Source organism: Oncorhynchus mykiss, chromosome 11 (assembly GCF_013265735.2).
Source record: "Oncorhynchus mykiss isolate Arlee chromosome 11, USDA_OmykA_1.1, whole genome shotgun sequence".
In the NCBI taxonomy this organism is placed as follows: domain Eukaryota; kingdom Metazoa; phylum Chordata; class Actinopteri; order Salmoniformes; family Salmonidae; genus Oncorhynchus; species Oncorhynchus mykiss.
Window position 1 is genome coordinate 29,297,222 of NC_048575.1, and position 14,662 is coordinate 29,311,883.

General features: G+C 42.6%; 1 protein-coding gene across 1 annotated transcript in view; it reads right to left on the reverse strand.

Annotated features, from left to right (window-relative positions):
* The window catches only part of LOC110535563 (cadherin-18), a 376,780-nt gene extending 362,754 nt beyond the window's left edge, over nucleotides 1-14,026 (reverse strand). Inside the window, exon 1 of the mRNA XM_021620629.2 lies at nucleotides 13,551-14,026. The gene's annotated coding sequence lies outside the window, so the exon portion shown is untranslated. The remainder of the gene's footprint in view (nucleotides 1-13,550) is intronic.
* Nucleotides 14,027-14,662: the final 636 nt, after the last annotated feature.

Below are 14,662 nucleotides of genomic sequence, written 5' to 3' on the forward strand. Positions count from 1 at the left end.
GAGATGATTGTGGATTTCAGGAAACAGCAGAGGGAGCATCCCCCTATCCACATCGATGGGACAGTAGTGGAGAGGGTAGTAAGTTTTAAGTTCCTCGGCGTACACATCACGGACAAACAGAATTGGTTCACCCACACAGACAGCGTCGTGAAGAAGGCGCAGCAGCGCCTCTTCAAACTCAGGAGGCTGAAGAAATTCGGCTTGTCACCAAAAAGCACTAACAAACTTCTATAGATGCACAATCGAGAGCATCCTGTCGGGCTGTATCACTGCCTGGTACGGCAACTGCTCCGCCCACAACCGTAAGGCTCTCCAGAGGGTAGTGAGGTCTGCACAACGCATCACCGGGGGCAAACTACCTGCCCTCCAGGACACCTACACTCCGATGTCACAGAAAAGCCATAAAGATCATCAAGAACAACAACCACCCGAGCCACTGCCTGTTCACCCCGCTATCATCCAGAAGGCGAGGTCAGTACAGGTGCATCAAAGCAGGGACCGAGACTGAAAAACAGCTTCTATCTCAAGGCCATCAGACTGTTTAACAGCCACCACTAACATTGAGTGGCTGCTGCCAACACACTGACTCAACTACAGCCACTTTAATAATGGGAATTGATGGAAATTGATGTAAAATACATCACTAGCCACTTTAAACAATGCTACTTAATATAATGTTTACATAACCTACATTACTCATCTCATATGTATATGTATATACTGTACTCTATATCATCTACTGCATCTTTATGTAATACATGTATCACTAGCCACTTTAAACTATGCCACTTTGTTTACATACCCTACATTACTCATCTCATATGTATATACTGTACTCGATACCATCTACTGCATCTTGCCTATGCCGTTCTGTACCATCACTCATTCATATATCTTTATGTATATATTGTTTATCCCTTTACACTTGTGTGTATAAGGTAGTAGTTTTGGAGTTGTTAGGTTAGATTACTCGTTGGTTATTACTGCATTGTTGGAACTAGAAGCACAAGCATTTCGCTACACTCGCAGTAACATCTGCTAACCATATGTATGTGACAAATACATTTGATTTGATTAGATTTTTGCAAACTCTCACTCTCACACACTCTTTCACTCACACACCTTGCAGACATTTTTATTTATGATATGAATTTACTTCTCTCCTAACCTTAAAATACCTTAAATATGTAATCGGCAGTAGGTGGAACAGCGCCACTGTCCATCCCACCGCCTTTGTTATTAGTTTTTGTTTTTTTACTAAGCGGAGTTGAGGAGCGTCGTGCAACTTGGTAAAAAAAATGCAGTACATACTGCATTCTGCTTTTCTATCACGCGTGTAATGATGTCCGAGTTAATTGTTTGCAGTAACTTCTTTGTTGTAATATCTCACACGGAACTGGAAGTGTCACCATTAAGGATTGCACCTTTAAATAAAATGTGAATCCAGACCATTGTAAGGGCAGGTATACACTGAGTCTACAACACATCAGGAACCCCTTACAAATATTGAGTTGCACCCCCTTTTGCCATCAGAACAGACTCAATTTGTCAGGGCATGGACTAGAAGGTGTCGATAGAAATCCACAGGTATGCTGGCCCATGTTAACTCCAATATTTCCCACAGTTGTGTCAAGTTGGCTGGGTTCCCTTAAAGTGGTGGACCATTCTTGATACATGCGGGAAACTGTTGAGCGTGAAAAAGCAGCAGCATTGCAGTTCTTGACACAATCAAAATGGTGCGACTGGCACATACTACCATACCCCATTTAAAGGCACTTAAACCTTTTGTCTTGCCCATTCAGACCCTGAATGGCACACATATACAATCCATGTCTCAATTGTCTCAAGGCTTAAAACAATAATTTTTTACCTGTCTCCTCCTCTTCATCTACACTGATTGAAGTGGATTTAATAGGTGATATCAAAAAAGGAAAATACTGTACTTTCACCTGGGTTCACCTGGTCAGTCTGTGTCATGGAAAGAGCAGGTTTTCCTAATGTTTTGTACACTCAGTAATGCAGGCATGTTGTTCATTATGTTATACTGAACGCTACCATTTAACATTTGGCAGAAATAAACTACTATGCATGTTGTGTATTAGCTAACTCCTGTATGGCTCTATTCAATTGGTAAAGCTAAAGCAATACATATTCCGCGATATACATTTTAAGGTATTTTCCAATTGTGTCGACAAATGCAATGTTTGCCGTGAATGCAGTCTCCACTAAAGCGGGAACATTATTTCAAATTTCAATCACCTTGTAAAACTGAACATCCGTGATAAGATTTGAATAGAGCCTTTAGTCTGAATTACTTAAAGTTTAACACTGTTCATGAACACAAAACATGCTCTCAAAATCAAAGCCATTTTGCTCATGTCTAGTTATTTTCCATATGATTTCCAATGCAAAAGGTCAGATTTCATGGCTGTAAAAGCTTTATAGGTAATTTTTGGTCATTCCAGCACAGTCTTTGGTTGTGTCTCAAATTACACCCTAGTCCCTATATAGTGCATTACTTTGACAAGGGCCCATAAGGCTCTGGTCAAAATGAGTGCACTATAACCCTGGTCAAACTGTGTGCACAATAAAGGGTGCCATTTGGGAGATAGCAATGTCTTTAAGGGCTGCTGTCTGCAGCATTGGGGGCATGATGAAGCATCTTGCCCCGGGTTTAAGTGATAAAAGTGGAAGTGCTGGGCCATAAAACCACTTTTTTCTGAGTAGGTAATCATAACCATTAATCATACAGGCACACTTCTCTTTCCCATTGGCCACAAATAATAGGTCATGGCTAAAGACAGTACCTCAGACATCGGCCATGACTACTGGTCCCTCCCTCCACTCAAGGCTGCTTTAGATTTTTATTCATAGTAAAGATTCTGTGAAATTACTGCCTGAGAAGCTGTGCAGCTTGCTGAAAATAAAATGGTTAGTAATGATAAATCACCACATTTCAAAATGGATGAAAGCAATAGGGCCAATTAGATGCTGTCTTGTTGAACTACAACAGACAACCCAGACAATCCTAGAAAAAATATTATATTACCATTAATGAGACAATCCTGACCTCCCAACTCAGACATGCAAAGCCAAAAATGTTTGAAATGTATTATGCCAATTCAGGCTCTTTAAAGTTATCTTCATTCCTTTGGTTGCCCTCTCAATTTTGGTGTTCACACAAATGTATCTAATCCCTGGCCAGCTTTTTGGGACTGACTCAACGCAGAACTGAATATGACAAAATGAGGTCACACAGATAGCTGCTGCCACTGCTGCTACTGCTGCTGCTTATGCTCAGGGACAGACTGGAACCAGAAATCGGCCTGGGTACTTCTAACACACAGGTTTTTTTTCGTTGTGCAAAACCCACAATTTAAACAAACCCACTGGGGTGAAGATGGATAAGCCCATCTGGCATTTGCCTGAACTGCCCTATTGCCAGTCCATTTCTGCTTCTTTTACTGCTTGGTAAACTGCACTGTGCTCGTTGTGGGTATCATAATGTTGTTGGCAACTGGCTGCTGCCCTGCATCTGATTGTTATCAGGGTGATAGATAGCTGACAAAAGATAATGTAAAACTACCACCCGACCTTTGATTGAATAGCTGGATGCTACCAGGGGCTTATGGGGTGGTGTTCCCTGGCACTTGTCTCATGATGTTTGTTTTGTTACAATGCATCTGACAGTAATATACAATAGAAATATTCTGTTTCATAGATGAAATGTAATGTATCAATATCTGACGTGTGAAAAGTGTTACCAAGGCCTCTTGCTGTGATCAAGACCTAGTGTAATTAGCATAGATTGAAAATATCGCCTTCTTCATGTTAAAACTAAAACTGCCATATAAAATTGAAATCTTTGAATTAATCTTTCATGATGTCGGGAGAAGAAAAGCTTAAAAAGTGATGACATGCCATGCTAGTGATGATACATTTGTCTGTTGGCATCATCCCCACACCCCAGTGGTGCACTGGAACCAAAAATCTGCCCTGGCATTTCTAACACACCAACCATTTTTTCCTTTGAGGCCCCGGCAACGGACCATTTTTTTTGCTTGAGGCCACCATTATTACACATGCTAAAAATTTACCAGCGCATCTGACATTTTCCTGAAATGCCAGATGGCCAGTCTGCGCCTGCTTACCACCCACCCAACTTCCTCCTTTCATAATTGAAGTAATTGAGGTAGCCTGTGTCATAGAAACAAAATCGTTACATTCAAAGTTTTGGGTTCACTTAGAAATGTCCTTGTTTTCCATGAATGTCACGTTCTGACCATCGTTCGTGTGTGTTTTCCTTGTTTTAGTGTTGGTCAGGACGTGAGCTGGGTGGGCATTCTATGTTGGATGTCTTGTTTGTCTATTTCTATGTCTGGCCTGATATGGTTCTCAATCAGAGGCAGGTGTTAGTCATTGTCTCTGATTGGGAACCAGATTTAGGTAGCCTGGGTTTCATTGTGTTTGTGGGTGATTGTGCCTGTCTCTGTGTTTGTGCACCAGATAGGCTGTTTAGGTTTTCTCACGTTTGTTGTTTTGTAGTTTATTCATGTATAGTGTTCTTTATTAAAAAACCATGAATAACCACCAAGCTGCGTTTTGGTCCGCCTCTCCTTCACCTAAAGAAAACCGTTACAGAATCACCCACCACAACAGGACCAAGCGGTGTGGTAACGGGCAACAGCTGCGAAAGGAGGAATGGACATGGTAGGACGTTATGGACAGCAAGAGTATGGCCAGTCTGCAAGGAGCTGCCGTTCTGCAAGGAGCTGCCGTTCTGCAAGGAGCTGCCAGTCTGCAAGGAGCCGCCAGAGCCGCCAGTCTGCAGGATGCCGCCAGAGTCGCCAGTCTGCAAGGAGCCGCCAGAGTCGCCAGTCTGCAAGGAGCCGCCAGAGTCGCCAGTCTGCAAGGAGCCGCCAGAGTCGCCAGTCTGCAAGGAGCCGCCAGAGTCGCCAGTCTGCAAGGAGCCGCCAGAGTCGCCAGTCTGCAAGGAGCCGCCAGAGTCGCCAGTCTGCAAGGAGCCGCCAGAGCCGCCAGTCTGCAGGATGCCGCCAGAGTCGCCAGTCAGCATGGAGCAGCCAGAGTCGCCAGTTAGCATGGAGCAGCCAGAGTCGCCAGTCAGCATGGAGCAGCCAGAGTCGCCAGTCAGCATGGAGCAGCCAGAATCCGCCATTCAGCCAGAATCCGCCATTCAGCCAGAATCCGCCATTCAGCCAGAAACCGCCATTCAGCCAGAAACCGCCATTCAGCCAGAATCCGCCATTCAGCCAGAATCCGCCATTAAGCCAGGATCCGCCATTCAGCCAGGATCTGCCGGAACCGCCAGTCAGCCAGGATCTGCCAGAGCCTACTACCTGCCTGAGCTTCCTCTCTGTGCTGAGCTTCCTCTCTGTGCGAGAGAGGAAGGTGTTAGTCATTGTCTCTGATTGGGAACCATATTTAGGTAGCCTGGGTTTCACTGTGTGTTTGTGGGTGAGTGTTCCTGTCTCTGTGTTTGTTTGTGCACCAGATAGGCTGTTTAGGTTTTCTCACGTTTGCTGTTTTGTAGTTTATTCGTGTATAGTGTTCTTCATTAAAAATACATGAATAACCACCACGCTGCGTTTTGGTCCGCCTCTCCTTCACCTAAAGAAAACCGTTACAATGGAAACATACATGAAATGAGTTGCAAAATGAATAGGAAATATAGCGAAGAAGAAGTTGACAAGGTTATAAATAAATTAAAAAAAATAATAATTGTGTTCTTTAAACTTTGCTTTGGTCAAAAAGAATCCTCCATTTGCAGCAATTACAGCCTTGCAGACCTTTGGAATTATAGTTGTTAATTTGTTGAGGTAATCTGAAGAGATTTCACCCCATGCTTCCTGAAGCACCTCCCATAAATTGGATTGGCTTGATGGGCACTTCTTACATACCATACGGTCAAGCAGTTCCCACAACAGCTCAATAGGGTTGAGATCCGGTGACTGTGCTGGCCACTCTATTATAGACAGAATACCAGCTGACTGCTTCTTCCCTAAATAGTTCTAGCATAGTTTGGAACTGTGCTTTGGTTCATTGTCCTTTTGTAGGAGGAAATTGGCTCCAAATAAGTGCCGTCCACAGGGTATGGCATGGAGTTTCAAAATGGAATGATAGCCTTCCTTCTTCAAGATCCCTTTTACCCTCTACAAATGTCCCACTTTACCACCACCAAAGCACCCCCAGACCGTCACATTGCCTCCCCCATGCTTGACAGATGGCATCAATCTCTCCTCCAGCATCTTTTCATTTTTTCTGCGTATCATGAATATTCTTCTTTGCGATCCGAACACCTCACACTTAGATTTGTCTGTCCATTACACTTTCTCCAATCTTCCTCTGTCTGTGTTCTTTTGCCCATTTTTTATTTTTATTGTCCAGTCTGAGATATGGCTTTTTCTTTGCAACTCTGCCTAGAAGGCCAGCATCCCGGAGTCGCCTCTTCACTGTTGACGTTGAGACTGTTTTTTTTGCGGGTGCTATTTAATGAAGCTGCCAGTTGAGAACTTGTGAGGTGTCTGTTTCTCAAACTAGACACTCTAATGTATTTGTACTCTTGCTCAGTTGTGCACCGGGGCCTCCCACTCCTCTTTCTATTCTGGTTAGAGACAGTTTGCGCTGTTCTCTGAAGGGAATAGTATACAGCGTTGTACAAGATCTTCCGTTTCTTGGCAATTTCTCGCATGGAATAGCCTTTATTTCTCTGAACAAGAACAGACTGATGAGTTTTAGAAGAAAGTTATTTGTTTCTGTCCATTTTGAGCCTGTAATCGAACCCACAAATGCTGATGCTCCAGATACTCCACCAGTCTGAAGAAGGCCAGTTTTATTGCTTATTTAATCAGTACAACAGTTATCAGTTGTGCTAACATAATTGCAAAAGGGATTTCTAATGATCAATTAGCATTAAAAAATCATAAACATGGATTAGCTAACACAACGTGCCATTGGAACACAGGAGTCATGGTTGCTGATATTTGGCCTCTGTACGCCTATGCAGATATTCCATTTAAAAAATCTGCCATTTCCAACTACAATAGTCATTTACAACATTAACAATGCTGACACTTTCTGATCAATTTGATGTTATTTTAAATGGTCAAAAAAAATGCTTTTCTTTAAAAAACAAGACATTTCTAAGTGACTCCAAACTTTTGAACTGTAGTTTATATGAAGTGTAATTCAGCCTTGCAACTTCTTTACAGAAATTGTGTGAAATCCAAATGGCAAGAGCTGAAAACCGTTTATGTTACACTGGACATAAATATCAATGCAACATTCAAAAATGACAATGATTTTACTGAGTTACAGTTCACATAATGAAATCAATGAATTGAAATAAATTAATCTGTTGGTCACAGAAATAAAGAAAGTAGGGCCGTGGATCAGAAAATCTGTCAGTATCTAGTCTGACCAGTGCAATACATCTCCTCGGATAGATTTGATCAGGCTGTTGATTGTGGCCTCTGGAATGTTGTCCCACACGCTGTCGTACACATCAATCCAGACCATCCCAAAAATGCTCAATAGGTGACATGTCTGCTGAGTATGCAGGCCACGGTAGAACTTGGACATTTTCAGCTTCCAAGAATTGTCTAGGCAGCGCATTCAGAAAGTATTCAGACCCCTTCACCTTTTCCACATTTTGTTACGTTACAGTCTTATTCTAAAATGGATTCATAAAAAAAAAATTATTCATAAGTCAACACACAATACCCCATAATGAAGAAGTGAAAGTAGGTTTTTCGAAATAAGTATGCAAATAAGTATTCAGACCCTTTGCTATGAGACTCAAAATTGAGCTCAGGTGCATCATGTTGCCATTGATCACCCTTGAGATGTTTCTACAACTTGGAGTCCACCTGTGGTAAATTCAATTGATTGGACTTGATTTGGAAAGGCACACACCTGTCTATATAAGGAACCATAGATGACACTGCATGTCAGAGCAAAAAGCAAGCCATGAGGTCGAACAATTGTCCATAGAGCGCCGAGTCAGGATTGTGTTGAGGCACAGATCTGGGGAAGGGTACCAAACGATTTCTGCAGCATTGAAGTGTCATGCCCTGACCTGAGAGATCCTGTTTTCTTTATATTTTGGTTAGATCAGGGTGTGACTAGGGTGGGTATGCTAGTTTTGTTTTGTCTAGGGTTTTTGTATTGTCTAGGGTTTTTGTATGTCTAGGGTTTTTTAGGTCTAGGGGTTTATGTAATTCTATGTTGGCCTGATATGGTTCCCAATCAGAGACAGCTGTGTATCATTGTCTCTGATTGGGGATCATATTTAGGTAGCCATTACCCTTTGGTGTTTGTGGGATCTTGTTCTATGTTTAGTTGCACCTGCCCCTGATTGAGAACCACTTCAGGCAACCATAGACTTTTCCAGATAACCCCACTATACCACAATCCCAATACCTACAAAAAAACAAGACAAAACACACCACATAATTAACCCATGTCACACCCTGGCCTGACCAAAATAATAAAGAAAACACAAAAAACGCATTTGCCGGGTGAAAATAAACATCTAGCCAGGACGGGTTATGCCAGCTCTATGCTCCAGACCTCCAGTGCGCCTCCACAGTCCAGTACGTCCTGTGCCTCCTCTCCGCACACACCCTGAGGTGTGTGTCATCAGCCCGGTGCCACCAGTACCGGTCCCACGCACCAGGCCTCCAGTGCAACTCCACAGTCCAGAGTTTCCGGCGACAGTTCCCAGTCCAGAGCTTCCGGCGACAGTTCCCAGTCCAGAGCTTCCGGCGACAGTTCCCAGTCCAGAGCTTCCGGCAACATTTCACAGTCCAGAACCTCCAACGACGGGCCACAGTCCGGAACCTCCGCCAATGGTCCACAGTCCGGAACCTCCGCCGATGGTCCCCAGTCCGGAACCTCCGGAGATGATCCGTGGCCCGGTTCTACAAGGCGGAGGGATCAGTATAAAGAGGGGGGGCTGCATCCAGAACCGGAGCCACCACCGAGGGTAGATGCCCACCCGCACCCTGCCCTACAGGTTCAGGTTTGCGGCCGGAAGTCTGCACCTTTGTGGGGGGGTGGTACTGTCACGCCCTGACCTGAGATATCTCTGTTTTCTTTATATTTTGGTTAGGTCAGGGTGTGACTAGGGTGGGTAGGCTAGTTTTGTTTAGTCTAGGGTTTTTGTATTGTCAAGGGTTTTGTAGGTCTTGTAGGTTTTTTTTCTTTGTAGGTTTTTGTAATTCTATGTTGGCCTTATATGGTTCCCAATCAGAGACAGCTGTTTATCGTTGTCTCTGATTGGGGACCATATATAGGTAGCCATTTCCCTTTGGTGTTTGTGGGATCTTGTTTTATGTTTTGCTGCCTGTCTGCACTATTCGTATATCTTCACGTTTCGTTTGTGCTTGTTTGTTTTGCTGAGTTTCGGTTTTATTAAGAACATGTGTAACTCTACTCTCATCTTCATAATGAATGTGACATGAAGGTCCCCAAGAACACAATGGCCTCCATCATTCTTAAATGGAAGACGTTAGGAACCACCAGACTCTTCCTAGAGTTGGCCACACGGCTAAACTGAGCAATCGGGGGAAAAGGGCCTTGGTCATAGAGGTGACCAAGAACCCGATGGTCACTCTGACAAAGCTCCAGAGTTCCTCTGTGGAGATAGGAGAATGACAACCATCTCTGCAGCACTCCACCAGTCAGGCCTTTATGGTAGAGTGGCCAGACGGAAGCCACTCCTCAGTAAAAGGCGCATGACAGCCCCTTTGGAGTTTGCCAAAAGGCACTTAAAGACTCTCAGACCATGTGAGACAAGATTATCTGGTCTGATGAAACCAAGATTGAACTCCTTGGCCTGAATTCCTGAATTCCAAGCGTCGCTTCTGGAGGAATCCTAGCATAGTCCCTACAGTGAAGCATGGTGGTGGCAGCATCATGATGTGGGGATGTTTTTCAGCGGTAGGGAGACTAGTCAAGTTTGAGGGAAAGATGACCAGAGAAAAGTACAGAGAGAGCCTTAATGAAAACCTGCTCCAGAGTGCTCAGGACCTCAGACTGGGGTGAAGGTTTACCTTCCAACAGGACAACAACCCTAAGCACACAGCCAAGACAAGGCAAGAGTGGCTTCGGGATAAGTTTCTGAATGTCCTTGAAGAGCCCCACCTAGAGCCCGGACTTCAAACTAATCGAAGATTTCTGCAGAGACCTGAAAATAGCTGGGCAGCGATGCTCCCAATCCAACCTGACAGAGCTTGAGATGATCTGCAGAAAATAATGAGAGAAACTCCCCAAATATAGGCGTGCCAAGAAGACTCAAGGATGTAATCGCTGTCAAAGGTACTTCAACAAAGTACTGAGTAAAGTGTCTGAATGCTTATGTAAATGTTATGTTTTATACATTTGCAAAAAATTCTAAAAACCTGTTTTTGCTTTGTCATTATGGGGTGTAGATTGATGAGGGGGAAAAAACTATTTAATACATTTTAGAATAAGCCTGTAACCTAACAAAATGTTTAAAAATTCAAGGGGTCTGAATACTTTCCGAATCCACTGTAGATCCTTGTGACATGGGGCCTAGCAAACTATCATGCTGAAACATGAGAGTATGGTGGTGGATGAATGGCACGACAATGGGTCTCAGGATCTCGTCACGGTATCTCTGTGCATTCAAATTGTCATCAATAAAATGCAATTGTCTTCATTTTTCTGTAGCTTATGCCTGCCTACACCATAAACCAACAGCCACCATGGGGCTCTCTGATCACAACGTTGACATCGGCAAACCGTTCTGCCCGGTACAGTTGAAACCGAGATTCACCCGTGAAGAGCACACTTCTCCAGTGTTAAGGATGATGAGCACACAGATGAGCTTCCCTGAGACGGTTTCGTAAAGTTTGAGCAGAAATTCTTTGGTTGTGTAATCCCAGAGATCATCAGCTGTCTTGTGTGGGAAAACTGCACATTTTAGAGTGTCCTTTTATTGTCCCCAGCACAATTTGCACCTGTGTAATGATCATGCTGTTTATTCAGCTTATTGATATGGCACACCTGTCAGGTGACTGGATTATCTTGGCAAACAATAAATACTCACCAACAAGGTGGTAAACAAATTTGTGAACAACATTTTAGAGAAATTAGCTTTTTGAGTATATGGAACATTTCTGGGATATTTTATTTAAACTCAAAAAACATGGGACCAACAATAATTACATGGTGTGTTTATATTTATGTTCAGTGTACATGTGACTTATGAGTGTTAGAAGCTTTTTGAATTTTACCATCACCTCAAAAGATCGATGGAAGTCTGGGAATGCTGCTTTTAGTCAGTCAGAAATCCCTCCACTGGAAGAAATACAGTGCCACCATAGGATGATTTTTAAATTACACCCTAAAATCCATTTAAAAACCTTCATAACAGCTCTGCAGCCAGCTGGTGCCAAAATCCCCCACCCCCCTAAAGGGATCGTTCATGCAGAACATCCGTGAGCTAGAACCTCGCTGACTCCATGGCGTATCTTTCTGTAAAATCTGTATGAGAATCATTGTACTAATGGTTTACAGTGACAATAAAAAGTATTAACTGTGAAGAAGAGAGAGAGAGAGAGAGAAAGAGCGAGAGAGAGAGAGATACTCCTTAATATCACACAGAGGGTAAATTCCTTTCTAAATAAGTTATTTTGCTATTAGTGATTGGTAATATCGTGATACCATTAGGTCCTATGTCTAGATTAGTATGGACTGATTGAAAGGAAAGAAGGTATGGTGGTAGGCAGGGGTCACTGCTTTTGGATTTGTCCCCTGGGCCTAGTGATCAAGGTTAACACACCCCAAGCATTGAATCTGTGAAGATCAATGAAGGCCAAAGCTAGCCAATATACCAGCATTGTCATTCACACACATATTGAAAATAAATATTTGAACAATAAGCTGGTGAAGACCACAGAAAAATGACACATTGACACCTCACATATAAAAATGGACAGCTTAGAATATAATGTTTAACATGTACTCTGACATTTACAAACATCCAAGTAAAACATCCCACTGTAATTGGAATGTAGAGCATTCACACAATGTATCCTTATTGCCTTCCAATAGCAAGTAGCAGCTGTGTAATCTAACACACCTGCTGGAGGCATTTTTAATCAACAGTTGTGATTCATAATGCTGCTTGTACCATACTGGTAAAAACCCTGTATCAGTGAATTATACAGATGCAAAGCCCCTCCCTTCCATTCCATCATCAGTGCAATACAAATGATAATGGTCAATATGACGGCAATGTTTGACATCAGGTGTTACTTATGACATTCCAAATACTTTTACTCAATTATTCAAATATGCCAAGTATTTCCATTAGACATATATTTGGATATGACTGTGGATAGTAATTTTATTTAGACATCCATGTATCTTTTACCTATAAAATAAATAATTATACAATTTGTTTTAAAGAATTGTAAAATCTAGACAGTATCACAGTGAGAACCTAGTCTTTGAAATCCAGCTGTGTTGACAATGCTGTCTCAGACTTTGGCTTCAATGCACCTAGCACTTCATTGGGTAACACATCAGGGGACTGTCTAGCTGACATATTACGGCTCTGTTTCTAGAAAAAAAAGTATACAGTATACAGGCACACACACAAATACACACTCGAGAACACACCGTTTCTAGAAAAAAAGTATCCCTCTCTCTTCCGCATATTAAGTCTAATACCATCCGAAACAGGGCATTTCCAGGGTCACTGACACTCTTAACAGTGAGTGAAAAACAAAATAGCAGAACACATTTACTCAATTAGCCTCCGCATAATCAGTCAGGAATGAGTGTGTACCCAGTGTTGAGAGTGTAGCCTATAATAAAATAATATCTGGTCATTTGTCAATTAAATCTCCAACATACAGTATACAGGGACACACACTCAGTATACAGCAAAAATACACACTCAAGAACATACAGTATAAATGTTTACAGTATGTGGTCTCAGTTCTGCCTATTCACAGAGCTATGATATAGGGGTTATTCGCAGAGGAGGCAAAGGCTCTCTAACTAGCAGAAGTGGCACTGTCCTGTGTCCTTTGAGCACCACCAAGAAACAAGAGAGGGAATACACGTTATGTTAGGTTTGCCTTCTCCCTCTGCGAGTAGATGAAGCAAGAGTCAGGGAGGGGAAAGGGGGGTGGGGAGTACGTGTGTCTGTGTGTGTGTGTGTGTGTGTGTGGGGGGGGTTATGACTTTAAAGCAGACCAGGCATAGCAGCACAGTATCTAATCTTACACAATGCTTCAGGGTGGAGACCAAGCCCATACAACAAAAGTCATTTTTTTTCCACCAAAATAAACTTCCATTACGACTTGCAAATTGCAATCACCTTTTTTCTTTCCCTTCCTTTTCCAGCACACATTCTCTCATTTCTGAACTGGCTCGAAAATACACATACTGTACATACAAGATCAAACCAGCCAGACTTTTACATGATTCAAACAGTAAAATAATGATTACATTTCCAACACAATCCAAAGCTCATCAAGCACATTTACTCTTACCTTTGTACTTTAAGTTGAGACTCCGGAGCTCTGGCTTGATGAATTATTACCACAGGAAGGCTGTGCTGCAACAGGAGTGTAACCTACAACAGCATCAGTAGCTGCAGCGTACGGCATTAGCAGCAGCAGTAGGAATAAGAAGAAGGCAAAGAGGATAACAGGAGTAGGAGGAAGGCGTGAACGCTAAATTATGGATGTAGAGAGAGGGAATCCTGTCCTGTCCACTCTCACTCCCCAGATCGCATGGCGTGAATCAGCTCTTGCATGAATCAAACGGCTCAGTCAACTCAGGTCCTTGCACTGAGAGATGAGAGGAACAGAGGGAGCTCAGCCAGCAGCTGGATTGGGAAGGAGGAGGGAGGGAGGTTAAGGAAGAACAGATCAGTAGAAAAGAAGAGAGGAGCAGTGGAGAGTACGTGGACAAATTCCTCCTCAGCCAAACACTCATCCCCTTGCATCACACTCCTCCTCTGCTTGCTGCCTTTCTCTATCACTTGCTCTCTCTTTCTCTCTCTCTCTCTCTTTGTCAATCTGTGTTTTTTCTCCTGGTGCCTTGTTTACTCGCTTCCCGTTCAGAGTACACATACTCATTCCTCGTCTGTATAATCAATCTAGACTGACGGGAGATAATAATCCTCTTTTTTTTTTAACCAGACAACCATTAGCAAGAGTGCGGTACTGTAGCCTGTATCCCGGGCAACGCTTCACTAGTAATGCAAACAATAGTGGTTTTTACCTGCTGTATGATTTAGAATTTAGGCAAATGAAGAAGATAAAATTGCAGAAGAATGATTACTCACTTGCATATTCATTCTGGAGGGGAAAGTGGCAAAATCTAAATTAGAGGAAATGTATGGACTCAGCAAGTATCACACAGATCGACAGATGATAAAATGTATGTTAACAGTTTGTCACAAAAGATTACCCTCAGTGCGACAAATTAAATTGTCTCTAAATTGCAGTATTATTAAAGTAGCTATTTTGTCATCATTAAATAAAATTCCCTCACAGCAAAATAGTTCCAGTTTTCAGAATACATTTTGTGTGTTACTCCTGTCTGTCTGAACAGACATGAATAAAATCATTCAACATACTACTCTAGAGAGCATCAT